The following is a 17,166-nucleotide window of genomic DNA, read 5'->3' as shown; positions in this document are numbered from 1 at the left end:
GTGAGTGCTGCTTTTCTAATTATATATTTTGTTTGTTTAATGAATAATTTGTTATTTTCTTTGTCATTACGAGAGAGCTGTTTTATTCTGTACTTAGGTGCAAAGCATACTGTGTTTTAGTGAGCTCCACATGTTAATTTGAAACTTGCCAAATTTTTACATTATTTTATAATTTATAGTACTTTGAGAAACATATTGCAATGCATTACAAAGCATATAATGTAAAGGTAGTTTTATGAAGTGTTTTTCTCCCAAATTAAGCATATTTGGGAATTGCCCATCAATTTGTTTTTGAGCCTCAGTGCATAAAATATAGAATTTTTCTTTCATATGCTAGATGTGAAAAATACTCAGCATATGCATGTGGTTTAGGCTACAAAATAGCCTGTAGGTTAAATTCCTAATTCTAGTGTTTAATTCATTGCCTTTTTTCTTCTTGTTTAATAGCCATATGTTTATATCTTTATATTACATACATTCCTGATTATATAATAAGGTCTTTGATCATGTGGGCTATCAGATTTGCCTCACTTTGTCTCTTAGAAGAAGCTATACGTGAAACTATGTTGTACTTAAGTGAAAATTTGAGTATTTTTCTTGTTTGAATTAATGCAGTGAAACATTCTACTTACAGTTAACTGTCTCCCACCCTTACAGGAAGGTACATGCCTTCATTTTTTAAAACACTGTATATTTATTAGAATTGTTACAGAATTTTAGTAAATATATTCTAATCACATATTTTCTGATTAATGTGTGCTTATCAGTTTTAAATGTTATGAAATCTGGATATATGTTAAAATGTCTCAGTTTTCCCCTCTTGTTTACCATATTGCCATTTGGTATTAATAGATAACATAATGTAAAATTGGATGTCTTTGATAATTTTGGGATATGTTCTGAAATTAAACTTGAACTTTTTTCTGTGAATTTTGAAGATATGGTATCTTATAATTATTTGGTGAGCATTTGGCATGAATTATTTAGCTTCTCCCCTGTTTATGATTTATTTCTCTTCTCATCGATTTCCAATAGGAAAATGTTATGATTCTAAATGTCTCCTGTAGACTTCAGTAATTGAAAAACGTCAGTTAAGATGGAGGGAATCTGTAATATATAATAGAGTTTATCTTTTAGTTATGTTCATTTCCACTTTTTTAATTTTTTTTTTTTTTTTTAGTAAATGTCAAAGTGTTACTCAGTGCAACATATTATGCAATATTATAATCAACTAACCTCTTCATTGATAATGACTTCATATTGAGAGGTTTTTTAAATCTAGAAATATTCTTGTTTTAAATTCCAGGTTAAAATGTAAAGGTATTTTTATTTTTTTAATTTTAATTCTTCTCAAAGCTACTAGTACATTATAAAACAACAATTTCACATTTAGAATTTTTATATGTCTATAAATTAGGATTATTTTTTAATATTAGCCTTAACTTTCTTTAACTTTTATGGAAAACAACTAGTCCCAAGGGTATTTTTACTGTTTAATATACATTATTCCTGTGATTCAAAATCTGAGCAGTAGAACCTGTTGAGCTACTTAACTTTCTGTCTTGGGACTATCCAGGTGCAGTTATAACTGGTTTCAAAGTTGTGACCTTTTCCTTGCTTGTTTCAAAATCATTCCTTAAAAAATGTTCAGTATTTTTCTTTTGTCAAAAAATATTTAAAAACAGGATTTGTGGGTTGTTCTGTTTTTTAAAATTAGTTTGAGAAACTTCCTTTGCCACTTGTTTTCTGTGAAAATGTTGTAAGAGCTCAAATTCCCTGGGGGTAGGGAGGACTTTTATAAGGTTTTTTTGGTTGAAGGGTATAAAAGGCATTTAAAAGGTATACAGTTACCTTTATTTCGATATCCCAGTCATTTTGACATTATGATAAGCTTTCCCCACTTTATAGGTTATCTGAAAATTTGGTGGGGGGCGGGTATCTTATTTATACTTAATATAACAAAATTATTTTCCTATGTGTAGTCAATAGCACATACGAAAAATTATCTCCTGTTTGTAGTTAGTAGCACAGTCAGTAGTCACCAAAATACTGAGTTATTTTTCAAGTAAAGGTATGAGTATGAATGAGAAACAGTTTGTGGGTTGGGTATTGTCAGTCCTTCTTTTTCAGATAACTTTCTAAATGGTCATTCAATCTGTAATCTTAAACTTTTTTAATGTTATAAATTCTTCAAATCAGTATTTGTATTAAATGCAGTGACCAGACTATGTCACTGATATAATATCGTGATTAGATGTGCAGAAGACTATGTTACATGGATGATAAATGAACTTTTAACATATAGAAATTAATATCAGATTAAACTAAAACATTAAGCAAAGTTAATACATGCTTGCATACATATATATATTTATTTATTAATGATATGTGGAGAATCTTTGTGCTTCATAGTCACTAGACCTAAAGTAGAAGCAGTTGTCAAGAATGTCCAACTGCTATTCATCTTCGTGGCCAAAGTAAATTTCAGATTTTTTTTTTGTAATGGTTTTCTTTAGTCTCTTTATTAACCCATCATCATGACAAGTCTGTCAAGTGACACATGTGAAAAGCAGATGTCCTTTCTTATTCCTGGTGCTTCCTGAGGAGGCAGTGCAATGCAGGAGAAGGAACATTATTAGAGATAAAGGAAAAAACCAGAAGTGCTTTCTCCTCTCACATTCCACTCAACACTTCTCTCACCAAATGTGTGTGGGGATTTCTCTCCACCAACAACCAGCAGTTCTTTACTGCAGATTCTCCAGTGGATACCACCCAGGTGTCCTCTAATTCAGTTCAATTCTGACATTATCTACTGGGAGATAGTGTCAGATCCCGCAAGTGGAGGGCTCAGTCCTACAAGACTACCTTACTTCAGATGTCAGTCACAAGCAGTTAGCGGTTTGTGATTCTGACCAACTGGCTAGAGGTCCCCCTCCTCAAGTGTGATTAATTTGCTAGAGCAGCTCACAGAATTCAGGGAAACACTTTATTTACATTTACCCATTTATTATAAAGGATATTATGAAGAATACAGATGAACTGCCAGAAAGACAAGGAGCATAGGCAAGATACTGAGAAGGGTCACGGAGCTTCTGTGCCTTCTCCAGGTGCACCACCCTCTGGGAATAATCAGTTCATGTGTTCAGCTATCTCGAAGCTCATTCGAACCCTGTCCTTCTGAGTTTCTGTGGAGGCTTCATTACGTTAAGGTTCAGAAATCAATACCCCAAAATATGGGGCTTTGACATGCTGAATTAAAGAAGCAGCCTCAAGGCCTCTTGGCCTTCTCCAGCTCTCCTCACCCAAATCCTGTCTCTCCCAAAGCACAAGATGAGGCTGTTCACCAAAGTTCCCTTATTTACCTAGAAACTGGACCTTAAAGAGGAACACAGTTGCCTGCGATTCCATCCCTGTAATTTTATTAACCAGAGATTAAAACTTATATCACAGAGGAAGAGACTGAAAATTAAACACCACACCTGGAGCCCAGATGACCTGTCCCAATCTATTATCTGTTCTCCAGTCCCATTTAGTTCCCAAAGGGAATCATTTACAAACCATTGTCTGATCTTCAGGCCCATTTATTTACAGCTCCCCCTCTTTCCCCAATGAAAATGATACTTAAGTGTCAGCCATCTATCGGCTCTTTGAGTTTTCACATTTTGTATGACTCCTGTGCAGACACATGCATGTAATAACTTTGTTATACTTGTTAACTTTTTTTCATTATAGGGGTATCCACCATGATTATATATGATGGGGAGGAAAGGGATTACTCCATTTCTGCCCCTGCAGTCTGTAGGCATGATTGATTGCATCATTGGTCGCCGGTGATTAACTCAATCTCCAAGCCCTGTCGTGTCCCTGGAGGTTGGAGGGTGGCACTGAAAGCTCCAACCATCTCATCATGCTTTGATCTTTCCGATGACCAGACCCCACCCTGAAGCTATCTACGGGTCCCCAGCAACATTCATTTCGTTATCATACAAATGACATTCTTACAATTTCAGAGATTCCAAGGGCTTTAGGAAATGGAGATGAAGAGCAAATATATATTTCACAATATCACAAACATACCCTTGGGAATTAGACCTCTGATCTAATCTAGGCTCCCTCACTTGCGATTTTTGTGACCTTGAACAAGTTGTTCATCTTTTCTGGATAGTTCTCTGTTAAAAAAATTAAAATAAAAAAATGGTGGCTATCAGGTTGTTAGGAGGACTAGATAAGAGAACTATGTGAAGGACCCTGCACAGTGCTAGCAACAAAGTTGTTTAGTAAGTACTATTTCAATTTATTTTGCTTCCAAGCTCATGTGAGCTCCCTCAGTGTGTACCACCAAATCATATGATGTGTATCCCAGTCAAATCTTAAAGGTCATCCACCTTGAATCTTTAAGTTAATTGATGTGTGTTTTTAAAACTGCATTATAAGAATGTTAGGGTTTTTGTTTTGATCCTATGGAAGTTAAACTTTTTTACGCAAGCATTCAACTGTTTAGCTTCAAACTGAACAGATAAATAGTCTGTATTATTTCATTATGTATTAAAAAATGATTAAGCCTGCCTCAGGCAGTTCAGACAAAGCAGGTAAAAGATTATCAAGGAGTAACATTAGAAAACACTAATCAGAGTGCCTAAAAAGCTTTATGCGGTCCAGGTTGTACAGGGATGTTGGAACAGTAAAACAAACAAAACATTACAAGGTATGAAGCGTTCGAGATAGGTAGAATAGAGCAGGTTATATTAGAGAAGTCTCTTCTAAAATTGTGTTGGCTAGCCTGGGATTTGAACTTATACCGTGTATGTATGTCCATGTGTAACAGGTTGAACATGCAAGAAGCAGTGTTCATAAAAGGTGGCAAACTTGTTTTACTTGTTTCTCAGTCTTTTCAGATCAGTACTTATAAAACACTGATATTTACAGTAAATATCTTATATTAAATATTAGCTAACCCTATTAAATTGTGTGTCCTTGTGCTGCAGTCATTTAATGACCTCATTCTTTGGTAAGTTGGCATGTGATTTGAGATAGCTCTAAGTGCTAATGGATTGTTTGAAGGAGTTAAAGGCAAAACCAGGAAGAGAAAACTATTTTTAGGAAAAAGGGATCATACAACAGGCCTTAAATAGAAGAAATGAGATATCTCTGTCTTTACTATGTAACCTTTAATTCCTTACACATTTTGACTTCATGTTTTTTGTATGTAAATGAGAATGTTATAGTCTTGTAAATTCCTTTTCCTCTGTGACTACATTCAGTTATTTATTTTATTGTGTGTTTGTGCATGTCGATAGAGCACAGTATTTAGTAGAATGAGTTATTGGTTAAACCACCTGGATTCATTTGTAAAATGGGGCCACCTGTCTCTTACATTGTAATGAGGATTTGATTCGATAATCTAGATAAATCACTTAGCACAAGAGTCTCCAGCCCCCGGACTCTTGAGTGGTACTGGTCTGTGGCCTGTTAGGCACTGGGCTGCACAGCAGGAGGTGAGCAGGGAGCAAGCTAGCACTAGGGCCCAAGCTCCGCCTCCTTTCGGATCAGTGGCAGCATTAGATACTCATAGGAGCACAAACCCTGTTGTGAACTGTGCGTGTGAGGGATCTAGGTTTCGTGCTCCTTACAAGAATCTAATTAATGCCCGATGAGCTGAGGTGGAACAGTTTCTTCCCAAAACCGTCTCAGGAAACCCGTCCCTGGTGCCAAAATTTGGGGGACCTCTGACGTAGCACACTATCTGGCACATACCAAGCACTCAGAAAATATCCAATTTCTCAAAACTCAGTTCCAGTGTCAAGTCTTAATAGTATATTGATCTTGGAACTCCAAGGTAGTTGGTCCTCTCTTTGTGCCATAAATGTGCCTTGTACTCAGTAGTGCTAAATTGCTATCACTAGTGCTAAATGTACTACTAATTCATCTGTGTGTCCACTTCCCTTCTTAGATTGTGAGCTCCTTGAGGACAGAGATGGGTTTACTCATATTTATAAATTCATTGGCATGATAAATATTTGCTGAAAGAATAAAATTGTATTCTTATTTTTTAAGCAGGGTCCCCTCCACCTCTGAGTGGAAGATGGTCTGGGAGCAAAGGTGTCAGGTCTTCTAAAAAATCTGGCCACATTCTCAACCCACCACACCCCCGCTTTTTTAAACAGCTGTTTAATTGCCATTGTAATCCTAAGGATTGGATCCATTTTTCACTTCCCTTTTTCACACTTTTTTCTTTTACTAAGAAAATAAAGTAATAAAGTGACTGCCAAATGGAGAAAACTGTCCACTAAATATGAATTAATAAGTGCTATGATCAGAAATTGTGTAAAAGCAACATAATGGCACTATAAAAAGGTATTATCTTAGAATCAAAAACCTTGGGTTTATATTATAGCCCTGCTACTTTCCAGTCATATGACAGTGATCAAGCTATATTACCTCTTTGGCTTGACAAAATAGGGGTCATCTCTATTTCTGGCTTGTTATGATTGATGTGAAATATTCATACAAACTACCACTGTGCTTGGTAAGTAGAAGACACTCAAATATGTCTTGGAGTTACAGTTAATACTGTATCGTTTAAATTTGAGAAAAACCAACTTTAAAAAATCACATAGATACAGTTTTTTACTGCTAGAAATTTTATTTAAATTAGTTGATACTCTTGGTTAGGTAATGAAAAACAATGGTTTTATCTCCATTATGCTGTGATAGGGAAGAGTAACACAGTTCAAATGGCAAAGGCATACCTGACAATTAAAATGCATAGTTAAAGGCTAATACTTCCTGAACACAAGAAGACAAGTCTCTGCTTGATACTACTCTCCACAGTTAAATCATTGATACTTTGTGCCATACAGTGAAAACAGAACCATCTAGGTGTTCACGGATTGTATTTTTCCTTATGAAAGGTAGAAGGTTAGAGAAAATTATTCTCAATACAATTAATATAAATAAAATTGGTTATTAGGTGCCTTTTAATTAGGCAGTAAGGGCATATGAAGCTTCATTACCTATGAGAATTTTGTCAAAATTATTTCCCAGTTACCGTGTTTTAAAACAACCTCTCAGAATTCCCCACTTCTAATTTCTCTTTTCTATTCTACCAATTTTACTCCATACCTTTTTGCTAAATAAACATTTTCTTCCAACTCTGAGTTTGGTGTTTTTTTCATTTGATCTGCTCTTCAAAGTGTATCAGCTAGTGATTGAATTAGGCTATGGTGTAACAGAGAACTCTAAGACAGTAGCTTAAACAAGATTTTTTTTTAACCCCTAAGTCTTGCTGCCTTTTTCACAAAGACAAAGCTTTTTCAGAAACTCCCAGCTTATGTCTCATTTGCCACAACTGCGTAACATGGCTGTCTTTTAGCTGTAAGAGATGCTGAGAAACATAGTTTTTTTGCTGGGCATATTGTCACTGAGCAAAATCAAAGTTTTATTTGGATCATTGTACTTACAATTCACCTTTTATGGCAATTTAAGTAGTCATTTGTCATAGATTGGAGGATTTCCTGGAAGGGTGAAGAACTTCTATATAGGTTACTTATTCTGACTAACATAAATTATCCTACCACCACCATCCCATAACTCTAAACTTATAGAGATGTCATAGAAAACAACAAATATACACACAGCTAACCACAAAAGAAAAAGGAAATCCCAGCTGCCAGAAGTGAAGAAAAAACAGCCAGAATAGTGAACTCAGCAGCTGAAGGTACACTGACCTAGGGGGATGATAGTGTTGGCTGTGGGTCTCACCAATGGACCCTGAGACTTTAACAGCAAGAGATATGGCCTGACTATACAGGGAAGCTGGGACTGAGACCTACACAAAGCCAAGACCTTAGAAGGTGCTCCAGCCTCAGGAAGGAGGATGAGCAAACTTCTACACAATAACCCAGGGAAGCTACAAAGTTGTCTGAACCCAAGACTTTAGGGTGGAGAAAGAGTTGAAGTTTACATTTCAGTTTTGCTTTCAGAATATCCATGCTTAGCTTAAAAATGTGAGGCACATTAAGTTACTGCTTTAATAAAGGAATGAATGAAATGTACAGAAGTATGTGTTCTCGGGGCCTCTTTTAAAGTCATTAGGGGAAAGAATTGGCATATATTCAGACACATTTGAAGAAATTATATATTTTTGGAGATGGAGTCTTGCTCTATCGCATGGCATGATCATGGCTTACTGCAGCCTCAATTTAGTGGGCTCAGGTGATCCTCCCATGTAAGCCTCCCGAGTAGCTGGGACCACAGGCATGTACCACCTTGCCCGGCTAGTTTTTAAAATTTTTATAGAGATGGAGTCTCACTGTGTTGCCCAAGCTGGTCTCGAACTCCTGGGCTCAAGTGATCCTCCCACCTTGGCCTCCCAAAGTGTTACGATTATGGGCATGAGCCACCATGCCTGGCCTGAAGGAAAATTTTAAAACGGAATAAGCTAGAATGCAGCACAGAAGAAGTAGAAAATTGAAAGTAATTCATGGAAGATCCAATATATATATTTTAGGAGTTTAAGGAGAAAACAGAAGGTGACAGAAGGTGTGAGGCAGTTGTGAACTAACCTAAGAATGTGTAGTATACAACTCTTGGTAGATAAATGGTACGCACTGAAGTTTTTGAGGCATGGGGGACAGGTAGCTTCCTTCTCTCACGCATACTCCTGCTGCCAAATTACCCCCTAACGGCTACGTTATAATGAAAACAGTTTCATGCCAGCTTCTGTTATATTAACCGAGGAAGAAAACTGATCTTAGCATGTTCTGCAGGCTAAAGGAAAGTGCTCTCGGCCCATTTAGGTGCTCTAACCACCATCTTGTCTGAAAGATTCCTTTAAGAAGCAGAATTCTATTACTTTAACAAAAGGTGTGTTCATGGCTGGACAAGAGCCTTTTAGGGGGTTAGACTAGGACATCATCCCAAAATATAAGGGCTACAGGCCATGCTGGATTCTTATGGCCTCTTCTTGCAATGGTGGTATGTGTTACTCTACTATTAGTCAATCTGAAAACCTTTAATCTCACCATCGGAGGCCCATTTAAAAAATTACTTTAGCAGGTCACTAATTAATAAAAATTTCTACCATTTAGTATGAAAATTAAAACATTGTATGTTGATCAAGATGCAGTCAACAATACCTAGAATAGCTTCCACTAGAGTATGCATTCTCTGATTAGAACACTAGTTCATCTTCCTAGTGAACTGTTCTATCAGGATGGTAGCAAGCCTTAAGCGATGACTTTACATAAGTTATGTGTACCACACTGTGTATACTGGAGTATTTCCATGTAAATTACAGACAACAGCTATCCTGGAAGCAATAAATGGCCAAGAAATTTCCAGAGTCGACCAAAGACATCAGGAATGATACTTGCTTCCAGAAAAAGAACCAATGTAACATTGGCTTAAACTGTTGTGCTTTTGCTTTTCTTTCAGATGTAGGCTGTCCAGGTGTCCGGTACTATAACTCCACAAGATCAGTAGGGCCCCAGGCTTTTTCTGTTCTTTATGATCCACTCTCTACCATGTAGCATTTGTCTTCAAGATCAAAAAATGGTGGCTGTAGTGCTCACATTCCAGATAAGGAAGAATGGGCAAGAAACAAAAGATCCACTCCAAATGTGATGGCAAAATGAAGATTTTTGAGTGAAAAATGGAAATTTGTCTTCAGTACATACACACTGAAAGAAATGTTGAAGAGAGTTCTTCAGGCAGAAGCAAAATCATTCCAAGGGAAATCCTGGAATGCAGGAATAAATGAAGAGCAATGGAAATGGTAAATATGTGGGCAAATTTGAAGGAATATTGGCTGTATTAAATTCTGTGGTTTAAAATATCTGTGGAATTAAAATGCACCTACAATAACGAGACAGGAGAAGTTTGTACTGGAGTTTGTCCTCAGGTTCTAGCATTAGGTAGGTAAATGGTAAGATTACTTTTTTTAGACTATGAAGACAAGGGTGCATGTTGTAATCTCTTAAGCACTAAAAGGCTAATAGAATGTATACCTAACAATTTAATGGAGACAAAAGCATTTAAAAGAAGGCAAGAATAGAAAAGGGACATAAAACAGATGGGTCAAATTTAAAGTTGCAAAATAGAAACCCAAATACTTTAAATGAGTCATTAGTTGAATTAAGTTTAAAAATTTATCAGGCTGAAAATTCCCTACTACATATTGCTTACAAGAGGCATAGTTTAAATACAAGGCCACACAAAAAGATCGAATGTAAATGGCATAGGGAAAAAAAAAAAAAAACAGCAAACCAAATAAAAACAGTTTGTGGTATTGTCAGGCAATGAGATTTAAGGCAAAAAGCATTACTAGAGATAAAGAGGGACATTTTATAATGATGAAGGAATTAATTCACCCAAAACACATAAAGATCCTAAATCTGTATGTGTTGAAAAGAGATTTGAAATACATAAAGCAAGAATGACATATAAGAGGAGAAATAGGTAAGTTCCTAACCATAGCTGGAGGCTTATGCAGCTTTTTCCATAGCTGATAGAATATCCGGACCCTACCCCCAAAAAATCAGATGCAGAGGATCTGAATTTTACATATATGAATACTTGATTTAAAAAACATAATTCATATTTTCTTCAAGTAAATTTATCAAGATTTACCCTATTTTGAGTCATAAAGCAAACCAATAATCTCAAAAGATCAAAAGCATTCATCTTACATTCTCTAACACAGTGGAATTAAACTAGAAAACAGTAGAAAACAGTAAAAAAGATGATTAGAGAAACCCTCAACTACTCTGAAATTATGTAATAGATTTCTTGATAGTCCCTGGGTCAAAGAATAAAACAAATTTAAAAATATTTTCAAGTGAATAATATGACATACCAAAATGTGTGTTGCAGCTGAAGCAGTATGTGGAGGAAAATTTATAGATTTACATGCGTACATTAGAAAAGAAGCAAGGCTGAAAGTCAATTACCTAAACTACTTTCAAGAAGCTGGAAAAAGAAGAGCAAGGAAATAATAAAAGACAAAAAGTCAGTGAAATAACACACAATAGAGAAAGCCAAAATGTTGGTTCTTTGAAGTCTAAAAACAATAATAACCTCTACTGTTTAACATATTTGGGATATTAGCCAATAACATAAGGCCTGAAGTAAAAAGATACAACGTTTAGAAAGAAGAAAATAATACCATTTATAGACAACTGGTTGTGTGCATAGAAATTTCAAAAGACTCAACAAACAAAATAACTTATCAAGGTCACTGAATACAAACTATACAGAAATTGTATTTCTATATATCAGAAACAAATAGAAATTGATAAAATGATACCATTTACACTAGCATAAAATAAATACAAGAAATGTTCCAATCATTTAAGAATTTTTTTTTTAATTCTAAATATATGGATATACCATGTTCATGACTTGGAAGTCAATTTTGTAAATTAATCTGTAACGTCAATATATGATATTATCAAAATCCCAACAGTATGTTGGAGAAATTAACAAACTGAAGAAATGCAAAGGACCAAGAATATCCAAGATAAACTTGAAAAATGTTCACCAACAGACATAAGACCTGTGATTATAAAAGTATAGTTGTAATTAACACTGATGTTGGCTGGCATAAGGATAGACAAATAGACCAAAGTAACAGACTAGAGCAAAGTAGACTAGAACAAAATAGAACAAAGTAACAGAATTCTGTATACATGGTGATCCACACATTTAGGTCATCTGTGATTTATGAGAAAAAGAAACTATTGTAATGGTACAGTCAATTAGATAGCTGTATTGGGGAAAAAAGTAGACCCCTTCCTTGATACCATATATATAGAAAAATCAATTCCATGTGGAATATGGTTTAAATGCAAAAGGAAATAATGAAACAGGAGAGTGTCTTCATGTTTTGGGGTAGGCAACTATTTAAAGGACATAAAGCATAAAGGAACATTTTAAACTAATTTGTGGTGATAGAATCAGGGTAGAGGTTATCACTCGCCTGGCAAAATTAATCAATAAGAAAAGACAACTTAGCCAGACACAGTGGCTCATGCCTGTAATCCTAGCACTGGGAAGCTGAGGCATGAGGATAGCTGAAGGCCAGGAGTTCAAGACTAGCCTGGTCAACATAGCAAGACCTTGTCTCTACAAAAATTTTAAAAATTAACTGGGTGCGGTGGCATGCACTTGTAGTCCCAGTTACTTGGCAGCCTGGGGCAGGAGGATCATCTGAGCCCAGGAGTTTGAGCCTGCAGTGAACTATAATTGTGTCACTACACTCCAGCCTGGGCAACAGAGCAAGACCCTGCCTGTCTAAAATTAAAAAAAAAAAAGACAGCTTGATATCAGGAAAGAAATAAGGCATGAAAACGGATAAAATTAAAATTATTTGATTTAGAAAGTGTGAATTTATGTGAATAAATTTGAAATTTTAGATATTTTTTGATGAGTGTTGCCAAATATGTATTAGTAAATAAGTCTCAATCTGTTTTTTAAAATCTACTCTGAATAATGCACAAGCTCTGGATGATTTATTAAAATACATTCATTGTGACCAAGTAAGGATTATTTCCATATGGGAGAATGATTTAACACTGAAAAATATTTTCACATAGTATATACCATGTTAATAGGTTAAAGAGAAAAGGCATGTTGCTATCTCAGTGAATGCAGGGAGTTGGAGGGGGAGAACCAGCAAAATGCAAGTTATATTCACTTAGGATTTTAAAAATAAAACATCCTCTTAATAGATGAATAAACGTATTAGTACGATAAATGATAGCTTACCAAAACCCATAGTTATTGTTACAAGTTAATGGTACAACTTTAGAGATGTTCCTTAATGTCAGCAATAGTACAGGAATGGGATATTGTATTAATACATCTGTTCCATGTTGCACTGGAGATCTTGGCCAGTGCAGTGAGACTAGAAGAATAAATAATAGGCATAAAGACTGGAAAGAGAGAATCAATTATTGTTAATGGGCAAGATCATTGTTTATTTGAAAGTCCAAGGAAAACTACAAAGTAGCAAAACTAATGTGAGTGTTGAGAGATTTTGGATATAAGAGCAATCTGCAAGAATTAGTAGTGTTCTTTTCCACTTCAGTGTGTTTGAAAGTGTATTATTTGAAAGAATTTCATTCACAATTAAAACTCTAAGGGGACCTAATAATACATCCAATAAAAATATGCAAGATTTTGTAAAAGTAGACTAAAATGAATGGAGCAATATTCTATGTTAGAGAATGGGAAAAATCAGTGCATTAAAGTACCAGTTCTCTCCAAATCTATAAATTCACTGAAGTTCCAATCAAATTCTCAACAAAACTTTTTATGGAATTTAATCAGCCTAACCTAAATGTGGAAAGACAAAGTTGAGATTTTTTTTTTTTTTTTAACAGGAAAAATAGCGGAGTACCTATCATAAAAGACAGTAGGGCTTATAAAACTATAGTGATAACACAGCCCTTGTGATGCCAGGATAGGCATGTAAATCTATGGTACAGAAACAGATACATGAGAACCTGATACGTGACACAGTGGAGAAATTAGTAACTTTTCAATAAATGGCACTAGGACAATTGCATGTCTGTATGTGAAAAAATTATATACCCTTCTCACACCATATTTTTAGAAACTGGTAGATTAAAGACCTAAATGTGGCGGGGGGGAGGGGGGCGGGAATACCATTTTAAATATTTTAGAAGGTAATACAGGAAAATTTGAACCAATGTAAGGAAGGAGTTGTTGGATGTGACTCAGTGGGAACCATGAAGAAAAAGAGTCACACATCTGACTGTATTAAAACTAGAAACTTAAGTATGACAAAAGACACTGAATATTAGAGGGCCAGCCACAGACGTGGAAGGTACTTACCTTGCAATTATCTACCGGTAACTGACAAAGGAAGTGTCCAAATTACATAAAGGACTACTTAAGGGGGGAATAAATGAGTGATAGAGAGAACCAAAAGGTCAATTAACAGAAAAATGTTTTAGCTCACTAGTAGTCAAGGAAATGCCAGTCAGCACAGTTAGATACCATTTCACATCCAGTCAGATAATATCAGGGATTGGCAAACATGTTGAGAAAATAATTCATACTTTAGTAAAGTTGAAATTACACATTGCTTATAACAGCAGTTCAACATCTGTCTTTTTATAAGACTAAAGTTTTGCATCATATTTAGGTACAGAAATTGTCAGAACACTTAAAGCTTGTAGGCATTTGTTGCAGGGAGAAGACTGAATTGCTTTTTTCAAAAACTGAAAATCACATTGACGTGTTGTAAAACAGAACCTTAGCTTTAGAGAGGGAAAAAAAAACTACAGTATTTTGTTAAATTTAGCTACATTTAAAGATACTAATAAATGCAGTTTATGAACTACCAGTCTCCTATGTTGGTCATATTTTGACAAGTAAGGCTTTTTTTTTTCATAACGTCGATATTCACACAGAGGTTACAGTTCAGATTAGGAGAACATATGTATGATAAAACAATTAGACTAAAAAGTTCCTTTCTTTTTATATGAAATGGCAGAAAAGCAACAGCAGTTTATTGCTTATGACAGAATACATTGATACTCGAATATTTCTTGAGATCTTTGCTTAAATCTACTAGTATCTATACAAAATTTTTATGTTTACTTCACTAGATTGTAAATTCAGTTTTCTTACTAAGAAAGACTGAAATTTATTAATAATTTTGGGGTTCTAGTGATTAGCATTAGAGACTGATTTGCTTTTAAAGAGAATCGCATATTTTATATATTTCCAATTTTACATACTTCTGAAAGAACATAACTTTGTCATTAATATATGGCATATGTATACAATGAAAAATGTACAAGGATGTTTCTTACAGCAGTTATTGAAATAGCAGGAAGAAAAAGGTAACTTAAAATACACTTAGCACTAGAGTCTCCAGTCACATCTACTCCCTGGCCCATGAACTAAGAACGTTTTTAACGTGTGTATGAAAGGAGTGACTTAATAGATCTGGCGTGTTGAAATCTGCACCTTTCAAAGAAAGGTCTAGCCCTCAACTTGCTCCTGGGAGATCACAGCGCTAAGCCCCTGGAATATCCTGCCTGACGCAAGGCCTTTGTTTACCTGGGGCCTTGGATCACACCAGATAGTTTATGCTACAGATTTATGGTGAGGGCATTGCACCTTGCAGTATCAATTTAATCGCCGGGGGAGGTGGAAACTGAATAACATCTGCCATTTCTGTTCTCCATGCCTATGTGACTAACACCCAATAAAAACCTTGGACACCAAGTCTCAGCTTCCCTGGTTGATAATATTTCATAAATGACCCACACTCATTCAGAGAGGATTAAGTGCTGTGCATGCATCTCCTGTCAGATGGGACAACTGGAAGCCTGTCCTGCTCTCTTCTGAACTCTTTCCTATCTGCCTTTTAAAACTGTACTGATTTTAAACTGTACTTTTGCTCTAATAAACTAATTGTCAACGTAACTTTTCTGAGTTCTGTGAGTCATTGAACTGGACAGTGGTCTTGGGGACCCTGCCATAACTGTTTAAAGAACTGTTTTTTAAAAATAATATTTGATAGAGACTGTATGTTCTGCAAATCCTAAAATATTTGCTATTTGGTCACTTACAGCAACAGTCCCCAACCTTTTTGGCACCAGGAACCGGTTTTGTGGAAGACAGTTTTTCCATGGACAGGGGTAAGGGGGGAGGTGTCGGGATGAAACTGTTCCACCTCAGATCATCAGGCGTTAGATTCTCATAAGGAGTGTGCAACCTAGATCCCTTGCATGTGCAGTTCACAGAGACCACTGCTGATCTGACAGGAGGTGGAGCTCAGGCGGTAATGCCCACTTGGCCGTCAGTCACCTGCTGTGCTGCTTGATTCCTAACGGGCATGGACCGATAACTGGTGCTCGGCCCAGGGGATGGGGACCCTTGACTTACGGAATACTTTTGCCAACCGCAGCAGAAATATAATGAAAAAATAAGTTTGTTTCATACATTGAAAACAGCTAAAATGGACGAAATCTCAAACTTTAAACTGGAGAAAAAAGTAACAGAAGGTTGATATAGCGTATTATTTATGTGACTTAAAACAATTACGAAAAATGTATATGCATTAAGAAAATCACAAAGGTTTTTATTTTCAACATATATATGTTGAAAATAAATGTGTGTGTGTGTGTGTATATATATATATATATATTTACATATTTGCTCATAACAATAGTTTGAGGATGTCCACAAACTTAAAGCTTGGCGTAGGGGGTGGAAATGGAATGGATGATAAAACTTATTTCTCTCATTTTTGTTTCTTAAAAAGAGATGCAGGGTGTATTAGTCCATTTTCATGCTACTGATAAAGACATACCCGAGACTGGGTAATTTATAAAGAAAAAGAGGTTTAATGGACTCATAGTTCCACGTGGCTGGGGAGGCCTCACAATCATGGCGGAAGGCAAAAGGCACATCTTGCATGGCAGCAGACAAGAGAATGAAAATCAAGCAAAGGGGGTTTCCCTTATAAAACTATCAGATATTGTGAGACTTATTCACTACCTTGAGAACAGTATGAGGGAAATCACCCCCATGATTCGGTTATCTGCCACCGGGTTCATATCTCAGGGAAAAAACAGACCTTGTAAAACAAATAAGGTAGTTATTTTAATTAATATTTTCATGTATTTCCTTAAATCAACTTAGCTTAGAATTATGGAAAGTCAGAAACAGGCCTTGGTAGGTAAATTGCCCAAGTCATGGTGAATTCTTAAAGACAGCATTCTATAGGAAATATTTTAGTGCTGGCAGATTTAGTTATTTTGAATGGTGGAAACTTGAAATTTGATCTTTGAAATATAAAGGAATAAAGATATAAGGACTGTACTGTACATTTTAGAGACATCAAGTTCTCTTAATTTTGTGACTACGTTGAGAAGAACATTGAGAGATTACATGAGTAACAAGAAAGAGAAACTTTCTGAGAATGCACAGCTACCTCTTTTACAAATAACAAAGCATTGCCTTTGCAGGGGTTAGTTTTCTTTAGGCTTGGGGCAAGACATTAAATCCACCCCTGGTTTATAATGGAGGCAATATACAGTTGACCTTTGAACACCGTTGGAGTTGGAGTACCAATCCTAACCCCACCCTGCCACCCCCTGAAAATCTGAGTGTAACTTTTGACTG

General features: G+C 35.7%; 1 long non-coding RNA gene across 2 annotated transcripts in view; it reads left to right on the top strand.

Annotated features, from left to right (window-relative positions):
- Positions 1-15,459, top strand: part of LOC104007768 (uncharacterized) — a 48,278-nt gene extending 32,819 nt beyond the window's left edge. Inside the window, exon 2 of one of the 2 annotated variants that reach the window (XR_010159684.1) lies at positions 9,436-15,459. This is a non-coding gene — a long non-coding RNA (uncharacterized LOC104007768). Of the gene's footprint in view, positions 1-3,732; positions 7,158-9,435 lie in introns of those variants that run through there. The other variant, XR_008536851.2, reaches the window with a different exon arrangement.
- Positions 15,460-17,166: the final 1,707 nt, after the last annotated feature.

This window comes from Pan troglodytes, chromosome 7, assembly GCF_028858775.2.
Source record: "Pan troglodytes isolate AG18354 chromosome 7, NHGRI_mPanTro3-v2.0_pri, whole genome shotgun sequence".
NCBI classification, from domain to species: domain Eukaryota; kingdom Metazoa; phylum Chordata; class Mammalia; order Primates; family Hominidae; genus Pan; species Pan troglodytes.
This window is presented reverse-complemented; position numbering and strand designations above follow the sequence as displayed.